The sequence below is a fragment of the Curcuma longa genome, chromosome 4 (genome assembly GCF_044706935.1).
Source record: "Curcuma longa cultivar G26 ecotype Majalengka, Jawa Barat chromosome 4, ITB_CL_G26_1.1, whole genome shotgun sequence".
In the NCBI taxonomy this organism is placed as follows: domain Eukaryota; kingdom Viridiplantae; phylum Streptophyta; class Magnoliopsida; order Zingiberales; family Zingiberaceae; genus Curcuma; species Curcuma longa.
In genome coordinates this window covers 22,574,482-22,588,376 of record NC_133864.1, presented here as the reverse complement: position 1 = coordinate 22,588,376, position 13,895 = coordinate 22,574,482, and the positions used below count along the sequence as shown (strand labels likewise).

General features: G+C 38.7%; 1 pseudogene; it reads left to right on the top strand.

Annotated features, from left to right (window-relative positions):
• The first annotated feature begins 10,465 nt into the window (after positions 1-10,465).
• On the top strand, positions 10,466-13,883 carry LOC141827290 (protein FAR1-RELATED SEQUENCE 5-like; annotated as a pseudogene).
• The last annotated feature ends 12 nt before the right edge of the window (positions 13,884-13,895 follow it).

Here is a 13,895-nt window from a genome sequence, read left to right as displayed (position 1 = left end):
TAAAGGGTGCTGTGTCTGCCATAGCTTCTCTCCAAGGTCATTTGTTGGTTGCATCTGGTCCAAAGATCACTTTGCACAAGTGGACTGGTACTGAGTTGAACGATATCGCTTTCTATGATGCTCCTCTTCACGTAGTGAGCTTGAACATTGTAAGTATGTTTTCTTTTAAGACTTGAACCTAACTATACCAGAAAGCTCGTAGGCATTTGTTTCTGTTTCAGAATTTTGGCAGAAAATTGCTCGAGGCATATAAACTTTACATATAGTATTCTGTCTTCAGTTTTCTGGACTTTTATCGTTTACCAGTGCAACCACCTTCGTATCCTCAACTTGAAGAATTGCTGTTGCAACCTATTAGTCAAGCTATTGGAGATAAAATAGTAATAAGAGTTTTCATACCTATGCTATCACTGCAGATAAAGCTATTTTACAATATTTGTATATTGATATTTGCAGAAAGAAATAGAAGACTGCCCACCCGAAGCTTTAAACACAACTAACATTACTGATGATGCAATTGGCCTTGTATTGGCAAGGAATCTCGAGGTAGAGTGCGTGGAATGGGCTTTGAAGTTAAACCATCAAAAGTCGGAGCTTCTGTGGAAAAAAAATTCAACTGTTAAGCATCTTGAAAGTATAGAGTTCTTGTGGAGAAGGTGGAGCTAATTTGACCAAACGAAGAAATGCTTTTTTTTGAGGATGCAATAGGAAGCACAGTAGCTTGGGCATCGATGTTTCAAATTTGTTGTAGTGAATGAGCGGCATCTAACAATGCATCATTGCTACCCAAGTGACAAGAATGTCGAGATCCGACATAACCTTCGTGACTATGACAATGTATGACCATATCCTTCTATCTTTGATATCTAGATTGATTAATGAGGCATAGACCGTGTCATCCTCTTATCAATCTTTGTGTTTCTTGATCCCCTAGTAGACTTACTCAAGCAAATGAGCTCAATATCTCATATTGACTCATTTGAGCATGGTCATGCATTTCGTAGTCCTATTCTATCAAGAGGCCGCAAGATATCAATCCCGTTATATGAGAGGGATAGATCCCATCTACATCACTCTCATCCCTCTATATAATTTGTTACATACCCAGTGATCGCCTTTATGGTCCACCCTGTTGTTACACATGACGTTTGACAATACCAAAGTACATAGCTCCTTATGTAGGAAATTGTAGTGACTTCAGATCTAAGGACTATTCATACCAATAGTCACATGAGAAAGTTTATGACACTCATATAACGATCCATAAAACTTTCTCATGATGGGTCAACTCGATATCCCATATCCATGACTTGTGAGATCAAGTCATCTAGCTGATCCACATGCTAGTCTCAATGTATTAATATCATCCATGAACATTAATGCTTGATTATGAATGATTAAGAGTAGTATTCTCTATATCATCTCACTATCGATTCAAACAATCGATATGATATAGATTAGAACTAGCTACCCAAGGACATTATTATACTTAGTTATTTAGCACAAATACAAGGTAAGTATAATAATCAAAAAGTTTACCTTTATTAATAATAGAATATGATACAAAAGGTCCCTAGTTAATCATCATATAATTGGCTCTAGGGCTGCTACTAACAATCGGACGTGAAAAGCAAAAGCTCGACAGCGCTTAGATTCGATAATGTCGAATATGCCGGCGAAGCCCCTCTTTTATAGGGCCCAACAAAGGTGACGTGGTCGGCTGGAGGCCATCGGATCATGGCGGTTACGCCTCGATGGCCAGATCTACACCGCACGTCCGACCGCTCTTATTGATTCAACTTCTCTCTTCCTTTTTCGGCTCTACTTCAATCTGGGCCTTGCTTCTCGCCGGACTTCTCATCTCACCGTTGAAGGTCTGACACGGCGAGTGGTCGTTTGACGGCGAATCCGACCGTACAGATCCCGTCGCGATTACGCACACCCCCTGCCATTAATGCATTGATACACCCCTTATTTCCATAAATGATTAAGTATCTTGCGCATTAAATGCGATTAGAACGATAATCTTTGACCTCATTGCACGTGCCGACCCACCTTGCTCGACTGATACACGCAGACCCATCATATGGTGCAGTTTCCTTAGCCAGCTCTGGTCAGGCAACACATGTCAGAGCTCAGTCAAGACATTTCCGACTCAATCAGTGTAGTTTCCTTATCCAGAGATCTTGTCAGCTTGAACAAGGCAACGTGTTCCCTCTGAACCCTAAACCAAACTTCAATCTCTGTACTGACTTATCAAATCCACTCAACGAACCCTCACCGAGCCGATCCATGCGAAGCCCAACCGACACCTACCGACTCATTACAACTGGCTCAGTTGATGATTCGCTAACTTCCTAGGAGTCACCAGCCTGACAAGAGACGCCCCTTCATCATTCAGTATGAAAATAATTCGCTAAGGGTTCTAACACGCACCATACCCGAACTAACGCCCCTCTGACCTAACCCATGTTAAGGATACTCGGACTATTTGTTGTCTAGTCAGTCGGCATACTCCTCCTTTGACTAGACTTGATGAGGAGGCTTTGTGATATAACAGATCCTTATTGGTCTGATATGACAAAAAGGGGTTAATAATCGATTCTTGCTAGCATGTCGAACGGTCAATGGTCAAACTGTGCTTTAACTAACCTAGTAATGCTTCAGACAGATCAACCACTTGCTTTCACAACTCGGCCGATCAAACAGCTCGACCACATGCTCTCACAGCTCGGTCGCTCAAACAGCTTGGCCACTTGCTCTCACAGCTCGCCCGCTCAAACAGCTCGCCCATATGCTCTCACAGCTCGACCACTCAAATAGCTTGACCGCATGCTCTCATAGTTCGGTCGCTCAAACAGCTCACCCACATGCTCTCTAACTTCAGGTTCAGTCAGCTCGGCTACTAAATGGTCTGATCTCTCCTCGGCTCGAGATCAAAGAGACAACCAAACTTATCAGCTCTGCCAAAAGGATAAGGACGGTTACTAAGTTCCCAAACTTGGTTTCTGAAATTCTCGCACACTTATGCTCATAACCGTTAGATGAAGATAATCATCTTTGCTGAGTCGTTGGATGATTGGAAACTGTCAGAGATCGTGCCTTTAATGATGCATTATTGGCCTATTTGACAGCTAATTATGTACGTTACTTCCCGAAGATCATGCTCCTCCGATTGTTATATAAGTCCTCACAGGTATAAAAGAAACTCTCTCTCAAATTCTCTACACATAAAGACTTCTTCTTCTTCATTTCTGCTCTCTGCTGACTTGAGCGTTGGAGTGGCCCTACCGAAAATCCTCGATGCCCTGCTAATCCGCTTGTTTAGTTCTCTCCTTCCTCAGGTTCTTCTCGTCGGCGGGTCCAACGAAGGTTGAGGTGGCATATCACTGACAGGTGGCTTGACCATCCACGACATCCAACCGGAATACACCACAATGTTGATATATTCAGCTAAAATGACTATAATGTCTAATACTCCATGCCATTCTAAGATAAATAATTATATTAATTTTCTACTCAAAGAACTCGCAACCTCATTTGCCTACACAAAATATAAATAATCACACTTGCATCCTATTAGATCAAAAGTTACCAATTTAATATTAGACCTTACCATTGCATTTATTCCCAATTGAATGGCATACCCACAATCACATCAAATGCAAGACACTTTAGGACAATCAAGTTCACCATCAAGTTCACTATCTAGTCCACTCTTTCTACTCCAAGATACAAAATCCCAAACATGTTTCACTTGTAACACACTCTACATATATACATATTTATTTTTAGAACACCAATTTATATTTTTGCGACTAGCATAGTTTTTCATATGATTTTATGCAATCAAAAGCCTATACCTAATGAGTTATGACTAGCTCTTTGCCCCTTGACATCATTGACATTTTTCGACCTCTTAAAACATTGTGCACTCTCTTCATTCAACACCTTAGAAATAGCACCTTAATCTAAGCACCTTGATCTAAGCTATTATCCTTAGTCTATCAAGCTCTTCTTGATTTGAGCTCCTCATTCTTGAGTACTTTGACTTGATCAATACCACCTTCATTTCAATTTATCAACTTGTAAAATATGAGAAATTATAGGGGTTATTTGTAAATAAATTAACCCTAATTGTTAAGGTTTAAGGGGGGATTAAGGAAGCTCATTTAAGAGGTCAATTAAATCAGCCAATTAAAACCCAATTACAACCCAATTAACCAGCCCATTTGATATTGGGTTTGGGTTCAGGTTGGGTTAAACCCGAAACCTATTAAGAAGGCTTTAAAAACCATGATCACTATATTTTCCCAGATTATGATTTTCTCCTCTACTTCTTCTTCTCCCGATCGATAGATGCGCTTGCTCGAAGCTAAGGAAGACATCACGTGATTGCCGGCGACCAGGACCTTTGGCCGATAAATCAAACGTTCATCGGGCGAAGGCTGGATTTGCGTTTTGTTCAGGTGGCAGCGATTCGAGCGACGCGAATAGAGGAGGATCGGAGTTGAGGGAAGATAATCGGTAAGCTTAAATTATTGGTTGATTCTTGGTTGTGTTGGAGTTTTCTTGGATCTTTGGGTGTTGATTTTGGGATTTGATTGAGCTCACAGCTCGATTTGGTTGGAATCGGATCGAAGGAGTGTAGGTGGATTTCAACAGCAAAGGATGGAATCAGAGCTGGATTTAGGGCAAGGGATCAGATCAGATCTGAGGGGTAAAATATGAGAATTATAGGGGGTTAATTGCAAATAATTAACCATAATTGGTAAAGATTAAGGGGTTAATTGGGTATTTGAGGCTTGATTAATTAAGGATTTGGGTTTTAATCTAGGTTATTAATGTAGCCAAATTTGATCAATCCCTAAAGCTCAATTTAAGGCAACCCAATTAAGCTAATTGGGTTAGCCCATAAACCTAAATAACTCAACCTTTTAGTTAATTAAAGGTGCTTAATTTATAGCTTAATTGAATTCATTTAAGATAAGCCTTAATGGGTTAAAAGCTTGAACCCGTTAACCCACTAAGCCATCAACCCGTTCTTCTTCCCAAAATCGCAAAGCCGCGTTCTTCCTTCTCTTCATCGCGTCCGAAGCCAACTCCAGCTGCGATTCCCCATCTTCATCGAAGTCGCGATCCCCTCTCCACGCCGAAGCCCTCTTCCCCTTCACGATCAGCGATTCTTCCTCTCCTCTCCCTCGCGATTGACCCTTTGATGCGGTGGTTCTTCCCCATCTCGCCCGGAGTTTTCCCCTCTTCCTACTATTCGCGCCCCCACGATCACCTTCCAATGATTTCTCGGAGCTGAGAGTGATCGGAGGTCTGCGTTTCGGCGGAGAGTCTTGATGGGTTGGCGATTAGAGGGTTCGGCGTTCGTTGGTCAAGCAGGGCAGGGACATACGGAGGAGGATCGGAGCAGGTGGTTCTTGATCGCCTTCAAGAACCAGATCTTGGAGCTTTCCATAGCTACCTAGCATAGGGCGACCACGATTGAATCTGAATATGCCAAGGAAGTCTTCTAACCGATCGAAGGTGAGATTTCTAATTCTGATTTGAAATTTTGGTTGGATCTATTAGTGTTTTGTTGAGATTGTTGACCTATTGGGAGTTAGGGTTTTGGTTGAAATGTAGGTTGCTTGTGGTAGATTGAATTGATAGGAAATGGATCTGTTAATTTGGGAATTTCAGAATCATGGGACTGATCTGATGACTATGATTTCTGTTTGATCAGATTCATGGTTGCTTGATCGAGTGGAGCTAAGGTTTAGAGCAAAGAAATCTAAGACAGGGCCTAGGAGCAAATCTGAGGTGAGGAACTTCCTCCTCTATTGTATTTGAGTTTTTCTTCTTTTCTTGTTCATCACGGTTTGTTTTTCCCCTGTGTCAAATGTTCTTGTTTGCTTGGATCTACTCAATTGGGTGTTGGCAGCAACTGTGATTAAGAACTAAGGTTGTTAAAGCAAGGGATTATAGGGTATCCCATTTGTCCTAGGTAAGCTTCCTTCCTTTATTCAATTGGGGAATTAATTAGTTGTTAATTGATACTGTTCTATAGGGTGAGGAGCTGTGAGATTCGATTCATGGCTTGGATTAATCAGATTATTGATCTATTGTAGGTTAGGTTGAGTCAAATTATTTTAGGAATTATAATAGAATTGTTGGTGCTTAGATTTGGATTTATTTATTAGAGTTATGTAATTAGGTTAGTTAGGTTAGTTTAAACCAATTAGAATGTGGTTAACTTAAATTAAGATCTAATCTATTGTGATTAGGTTTTGATTGAGTTAAATTGGATTTATTAATCTAATGTGGTTTAGCTTGGATTTAATTAAACATGAGATTGGTTGTATTAATTAATTAATACAACTAATTAGTGGATTAGTTAAACCCTATTAATAGCTATCCTACGGTTAGATTAGTCTAACCCAAGTTAGGTTAATTGAATAGAATCAAACTGACTTTGGTTTGATTAGGATTTCTTTGATATATCGTGGCATTTAGGATAGTTTTATTCTTCTTGCAGGACCCTGAGCGATTGTTGGACTTTGTACTATACGAGGAGTTATTTTGGTGGTTCTATTATTTGATCTGCGAATTATCAGGTGGGTGATTTCTATATTTGGTCAATACAGATCTACTCTCTTTTAGTGCATGATTTCCTTTTCTATTGTTGTTGATCATATTCCTATACATGTTGGTGGGTAATTTACACTACAACAAACTTGACTTTCCGCAGTGCGCAATTAAGCTATCCGCAGCGCACATCGCGTGCTGCATAACTCTAAGCTGTTGAAAGTTATAATACATCCGCAGCGCGCGCCCCGCGTGCTGCGGAAAATTGCATCCGCAGCACGCGGCCCGCGCGCTGCGGAAAGGTGCATCCGCAGCATGCGAGTCACGCGCTGCGGAAAATTGCATCCGCAGCACGCGGCCCGCGCGCTGCGGAAAGGTGCATCCGCAGCACGCGAGTCACGCGCTGCGGAAAGGTGCAATTTTTCGCAGCACGCGGCCCGCGCGCTGTAGAAAGGTGCATCCGCATTATGCGCCACACGCGCTGCAGAAAGGTGCAATTTTTCGCAGCACGCACCCCGAGCGCTGCGGATAATAATATTTTTAAAATATAATAGACCTATATACACAAATATATAATACAAATACAAATAATTATAACCTGCTCAAAGCTTTAACATTTAAAATCCAACATACAAATATAACATAACATCACATTCACAATTATAAAATCATAGTTCAAATATATCAAAGATAATCATCTACATTTAGTTAGACAAAACAATTCAAGTGCATGTTCATCTTTACTACAAACAGTATATCGATTTGTCCAAATCAGTCAGATAAAACTATAAACATCGATGCCCAAGCTACTGTGCTTCCTATTGCATCATCAAGAAAAAGCATTTCTTCGTTTGGTCGAATTAGCTCCACCTTCTCTATAAAAACTCTATCAATCCAAACTTTCCAATAAGATCTACCAAGAGGGACGTGATGCACTTTTGCTTTTGGATCTGTGGATGCAATTCGACCTTCTGCAACAGCTCCATCAACAGACCAGTGGAGCAGCTTACATTTAGCATTAACACTGATATCTCCAACAGTCATCTTTTTGAGTTTTGACTATATCACAATAAACAATAATTAATGATTAAACAAATTTTATAATAAAGCATGCTATAAATAATAAATGAAAATATAATATTGGGTTAAGATAGTTACCTGAGCTGCAATATTGCTATCACCACTAATATAATTTCCAGCATCGCTTCCAATGCCACCACTAGCAACCTAATTTGACAAATAAATTAATTATTGTTAATCTAATACATAACAATAATTGGCACTATATATAAATATAAGTTGTAGTTCATTTTTTGGATGCAGTTCATTTTTTGGATGTAAGATAAACTGAAGAAAGTACATAAAGCTCAAACTGTGAAAGTACATAAACTGAAGAAAGTACATAAAGTTCATTTTTTGGATGCAGTTCATCTTTTTGAGTTTATTATGAAAAGTAAACTATTCAAGTGAAGAGGAGACCTCCTTTCTTTCTTGTTGTTGCTACGTAGCCAAAAGCTCAAACTGTGATTATTCAAAAATGTTCAAAAAAAAACCTCTCTTCATATTGCAACATCTCATCATTCGATTTTGTTGAAGAATCTGTGATTATTGCCATCATTCATGGATTTGCTTTGGCCACTAGATTATTAATTCACCATACCTCTCTTCATATAACATACTTTCTTGGACCATGTGCTAGCCATTTAATTCGGTCTGAGGAGTTGTTAAGGTCATGTTTTGATAATCAATTCGCAAATGTTTCCATATGTCGCTTTTGTAATAATGTTTTGTTAGATATAAAACGACGATCTGCTTGTTTAAGCTCCTCAATGTGCATCCTATTTAAAATCATTGAAGAGTGAATGTTATAATATACGAATTATGTAATAGACAATGAATATCTAATAGGGATTGCAATCAAATATACTCACTGGAAATAAGGTTCAACTTCTGCAGTATTGAATAATACATATCGATGTGCAGCTTGCAATACCTGCTCTTCTAAAATCATTTCTTTTCCTTTAGAAATTGGACGACCTTCCACTAAGAGATTCTCCAAATCCTCATTCCGATCAGAACGAACACCAATACTAGAAGCTTTCTAAAAATATGCACTACAAAATCTCATTCTTTCTTCTGCGAGATAACACTCAACTATGCAACCCTCAGGCCTTGCTCGGTTCTTCACATACCCTTTAAGTGTTTTCATAAATCTAAATTACAAAACAAATTCACAATCAAGAGTTGTTGATAACAAAATATTATTTGTTGTATAATATTGATTACCTTTCAAATGGATACATCCAGTGGAAGTGGACTGGTCCACACAAGCGAGCCTCTCTTGCTAAATGAATTGTCAAATGAACCGAAATGGTAAAGAAAGCGGGTGGGAAATACCTTTCTAACATGCATAGAGTTTCAGCAATATTTTCCTCGAGTTGTTCTAAACGGTTCCTATCTAAAACTCTTTGACATAATTCATTGTAAAATGCACAAAGCAAAAATATAGCATTGCGTGGCCCTTTGGGTAAAAGACTTCTCAATGCAACTGAAAGCAATTGTTGCATTAGAACATGACAATCATGAGATTTCAATCCAATCAGCTTACGCTCTTCTAAAGAAACACAATTACCAATATTTGAGCTATAACCATCTGGTAACTTTATTTTTTTCAACCTAGAACAAAATATATCCATTTCTTTTTTGGACAATGTGTAAGGTGCAGCAGGCAAGTGATACATATTTTTGCCTTTATGTTGAGGATGTAATTCATCTCTAATTTTTAAATGCATCAAATCTTTGCGAGCATTAACACCATCTTTGGTTTTTGTCTTCACATTTAACAATGTGCCAATGATATTCTCACAAATATTCTTTTCAACATGCATCACATCTAAATTATCAGTTCGGATCCTCTGAGTCCAACTCCCTCTGAGTCCCTGAGTCCTAAGAAACGACAAAAATTTACACGTGCGTAACACGTGCAAACTTTTCTCCCAAAATCCTGCTGCCGCTCCCCCCCCCCCAAAACCCCGCTCGATCGGCGCCCGCCTCTTCTTCCTCATCCGACCGGCGCCCGCTCCCTCCTCCTCGTCGGCCCTCTCCTCCTCCTCGCCAAAAATCCACTGCTCGAAGCCCCACCTCTTCTTCCTCCTCCGACCGGCGCCCACTCCCTCCTCCTCCTCGTCGGCCCCCTCCTCCTCCTCCTCGTCAAAACCCGCTGCTCGAAGCCCCTCCTCTTCTTCCTCCTCCGACCAGCGCCCGCTCCCTCCTCCTCCTCGTCGGCCCCCTCCCCCTCGCCAAAAGCCCCCGCCTCTTCTTCCTCCTCCTCCTTCGACCGGCGCCCGCTCCCTCCTCCTCCTCGTCGGCCCCCTCCTCCTCCTTGCCAAAAACCCGCGTTGCTCGAAGCCCCCGCCTCTTCTTCCTCGACGAAGCTCACAGCGACCCTCTTCGCCCTCAAGAAATTTTGTATTTTGTGTTGTCACTGAATTTGCACAGGTATGGATTTTCAACATTGTCTTTCATGCAAATAATCCATTTTCTGTTCTATTTATGTTGTAAAAATTTGTATTTTAAGGGAGAATTATTTGAGGTTCTTGAGGATGATAAGTGTCTCCCAGAAGAACAAGTTCAAGCAATAGCAAAACAATTGGTTTTTTCTGTCAAACTTTTGTTAACATAATCAGAATTATGAATTTAATTTATCTCCTTTGCTTTTCTTGCTTTTGTTAGGCAAGTAATTCAAGTTGCATTTTAGATACATACCTAGGCCACCAAATATTAGCACGGACAGATTGCAAAATAATTTATTGTTGCTGTTAATTATTTTTGAGTACAAGTTGAAGTGATTCAAGTTGTGGTTCTTTTTTTTCAGAATTAAAGAATTATCATGGAGGGTGACTCTAATAGTTGTCGTCGATTGAATTTTGAGTCAAGTGAAGATGATTCTGAAGAAAATGAAGGCGGTTTGGTTTTTGAAGCACATGAAGAACATCCCATTTATGTTCAAGGTATTAATAATCTTATTGGAATTATATTGAATAGTTTGATTGAATACATGCATTGGTGATTAATGTGTTTCTATTATTTGATTGAATCTAAAGGATCGAATATTGAAGATAATACAGTGATTTCTCACTCAGTTATTCCAGAAGAATCAATGCCAAAATTGGGTATAGAATTTCTAACAGAAGAGGAAGCATATGAATTTTACTTGAAATATGCTAAACAAGTTGGATTTGGCATAAGAAGGGCTAAAAGACATACTGATCAATCCGGGAAATTAGTTGATAGAGTGTTTTGTTGTAGTGCACAAGGTAAAAGGGGAAAGGACAAACGAAATATTTATGTGAAACAAAGTCGTCCTGAAACAAGGTTTGGTTGTAATGCTAAAATGAAGGTTAGTTGTCGGAATACTACCAAGTTTTTTGTGGTTCAATTTGTTAAAGAGCATAATCATTATCTTTCAAGTCCAAACAAAACACATCTCTACAGATGTCATAGGAATATATCTTCTTCTGCTGCAATACAAATTGAGATGGCTAGTGATGTGGGAATCCCCCCTAAAGCATCTCATGATCTTATGGCTAGACAAGTAGGTGGGAGGGAGTATTTAGGCTTTATTCCTGATGATTATAAAAACTACTTGCGATCCAAAAGAACAAGAAACATGAGGGTAGGGGATACAGGAGGTGTACTTGAATATTTGCAGAAAATGCAGCTCGATGATCCTAATTTTTTTAATGCTATTCAAGTGGATGAAGATGATTTGATTACTAATATATTTTGGTCTGATGCTAAGATGAGAGCAGATTATGGCAATTTTGGAGATGTTGTTTGCTTTGACACCACCTACAGAAAGAACAATGAAGGTCGTCCAATTGCATTATTTGTAGGTGTTAATCATCATAAGCAATCCATAATTTTTGGTGCAGCATTATTATATGATGAAACTGCTTTAACATTTGAGTGGTTGTTTGATACATTTGTTAGAGCTATGTCTGGAAAAAAACCAACAACCATTCTTACAGATCAAGATGCAGCAATGGCAAGAGCTTTAGCTTCCAGATGGCCTGAAACACATCACCGTTTGTGTATTTGGCACATTTATCAAAATGCTGCAATACATTTGAGTGGTGTTTTTTCTGAGTTCAAAGAGTTTGCTAAAGATTTTGCCTCGTGTATATATGATTTTGATGAAGAGGAAGAATTTATTTCAGCTTGGAACATGATGTTAACTAAGTATACACTTGAAGATAATGATTGGTTGAGACGTTTGTTTCACATAAAGGAAAAATGGGCTTTAGTTTATGGACGACAAATGTTTTGTGCTGATATGACTACAACCCAAAGAAGTGAGAGCATGAATAGTATGTTGAAAAGGTATGTCACTTATCAGCATAAGTTTTTGGACTTTTTCAAGCACTTCCAAAGATTACTTGATGATCGCCGATATGATGAGTTAAAGGCCGATTTTAAATCAAATTCAAGTGTTCCATGCTTAATGTTTCCAGTTGAAATATTAAAGCATGCGAGTTGTACTTATACTCCTGAGGCATACAAGTGTTTTGAACAAGAGTGGTGCAAATCTCATGATTCTATTGCAGAAATGTATGAGAATGTTGGATCACATGCAACATATAGAGTTACTTCACACAAAAAAAAGTACCATCATATAGTTACACTTGATTCATCAAATGAAAAAATTCAGTGTCATTGTAGCTGTAGAAAATATGAATTTGCTGGAATTTTGTGTGCTCATATTTTGAAAATATTCACACTTAACAATATCATGAATATCCCAAGTGAGTATATTTTGAAAAGGTGGACACGAAAAGCAAAAGGTGGATACTTTGGAGTTAATGATACAATTGTGAACAAAGATAGTTTGGATCCAAAACTCCTTCACAATATGCGATATAGAGATTTGTGTGGGTTATCTATTCAATTGGTTACCAAGGCTGCAGAAAGGGATGACACTCATTTGTTTGTCAAAGATGCTATGTTGAGCTTATGTAAAATGGTGGATGATAAGCTACTAGTTAATGAATCAAATGTCCAAAAATCAAAAGTGAGCCAAGAAGCTGATCAATTGGTTCAATCTCTAGATGACTCAAGGCAATTGAATGAAACAGAGTATCCAATTGGCGCCCGAAACAATCCTGCAATCAAAGGAATTAAACCCAAGAAGAAAACAGTTTCAGGAAAGAGATTGAAACGGGGCCTAGAACAGATTTCTAAGAAAAAGAAAGTGACAAGTAAAACAAAGCAAACTCCAGCGGTTCAGGTATCATCTTTACTAATACTTAAATTTTTTGTTTGGTATAGCATCTAATAATCATACAGACTTTAATCAGTTCAGATTTTTTTTAATAGGGTATAGAAGAGCATTATGAAAGTTTATCTACCATGCCCAATGAAGAAGGTCAACGGATGATCAATAAAGTTAAGGATTGTTTTTTGTATGTTAAACTAAATTAATTATGTTACACTATCTAAGATTATATTTTATTGTTTTAGCCTACAAATCATATGCAAACACTTGGTAGCTTTGTTGAAGATTTGAGAATGGTCGAAACTCAATTATCTCAGGTTCACTAATGTTATAACATTCACTCATGTTTTCACATTTTAAAATTATATATTTATTAATAAATTCAAGTAACTATCACAAACTAATTTTGATATTGATTATTGTCAGGCAACTTCCTCAGCGACGGAATTTCAGGCAACTATCTCATCTTCGGACAACATATTAAGCAAAGAGCAAGTAAGATAATATGATGATCACTTGTAACATATTATAATATGGTTCTTCCTATTTACTGTATCTTGCAAATGATTTTTTATTATAACTCTTTGTTTCTCACACTAAGTTATCACCTCCCTCTTTTTATAGGGAAGATATCCACCTGCCGGATACCACTCGTCGGATACCACCTGCTGGATGTCGCCTGCTGGTTTTTTTCCTCCATCAAGATATCCACCTGCTGGATACCCACCGTCGGGATATCCCCCAGCCGGATATCCATTTTTTTGGATATCCCCCAGCTGGACATCCACTCTTTGGGTATCTTGGTCCATCAGCTTCACACCACGGTGAGTCTCATTCTTTATAACCAACATTCACATATCAAGTTTATAAGTGATATGATGTTTACATGTGAGCATATTGTATTTTGAATACAGAAGAATATCAGGGCTACGGAATGTATTCCCATGGAATCGGCCAAGGAAGTTTCTTGAGCACCACAAGCACTATGACAAATTCAAGCATGGAAATCTTAGATGGTAGAATAAGTTTTTGAGGTAGTTCTTGA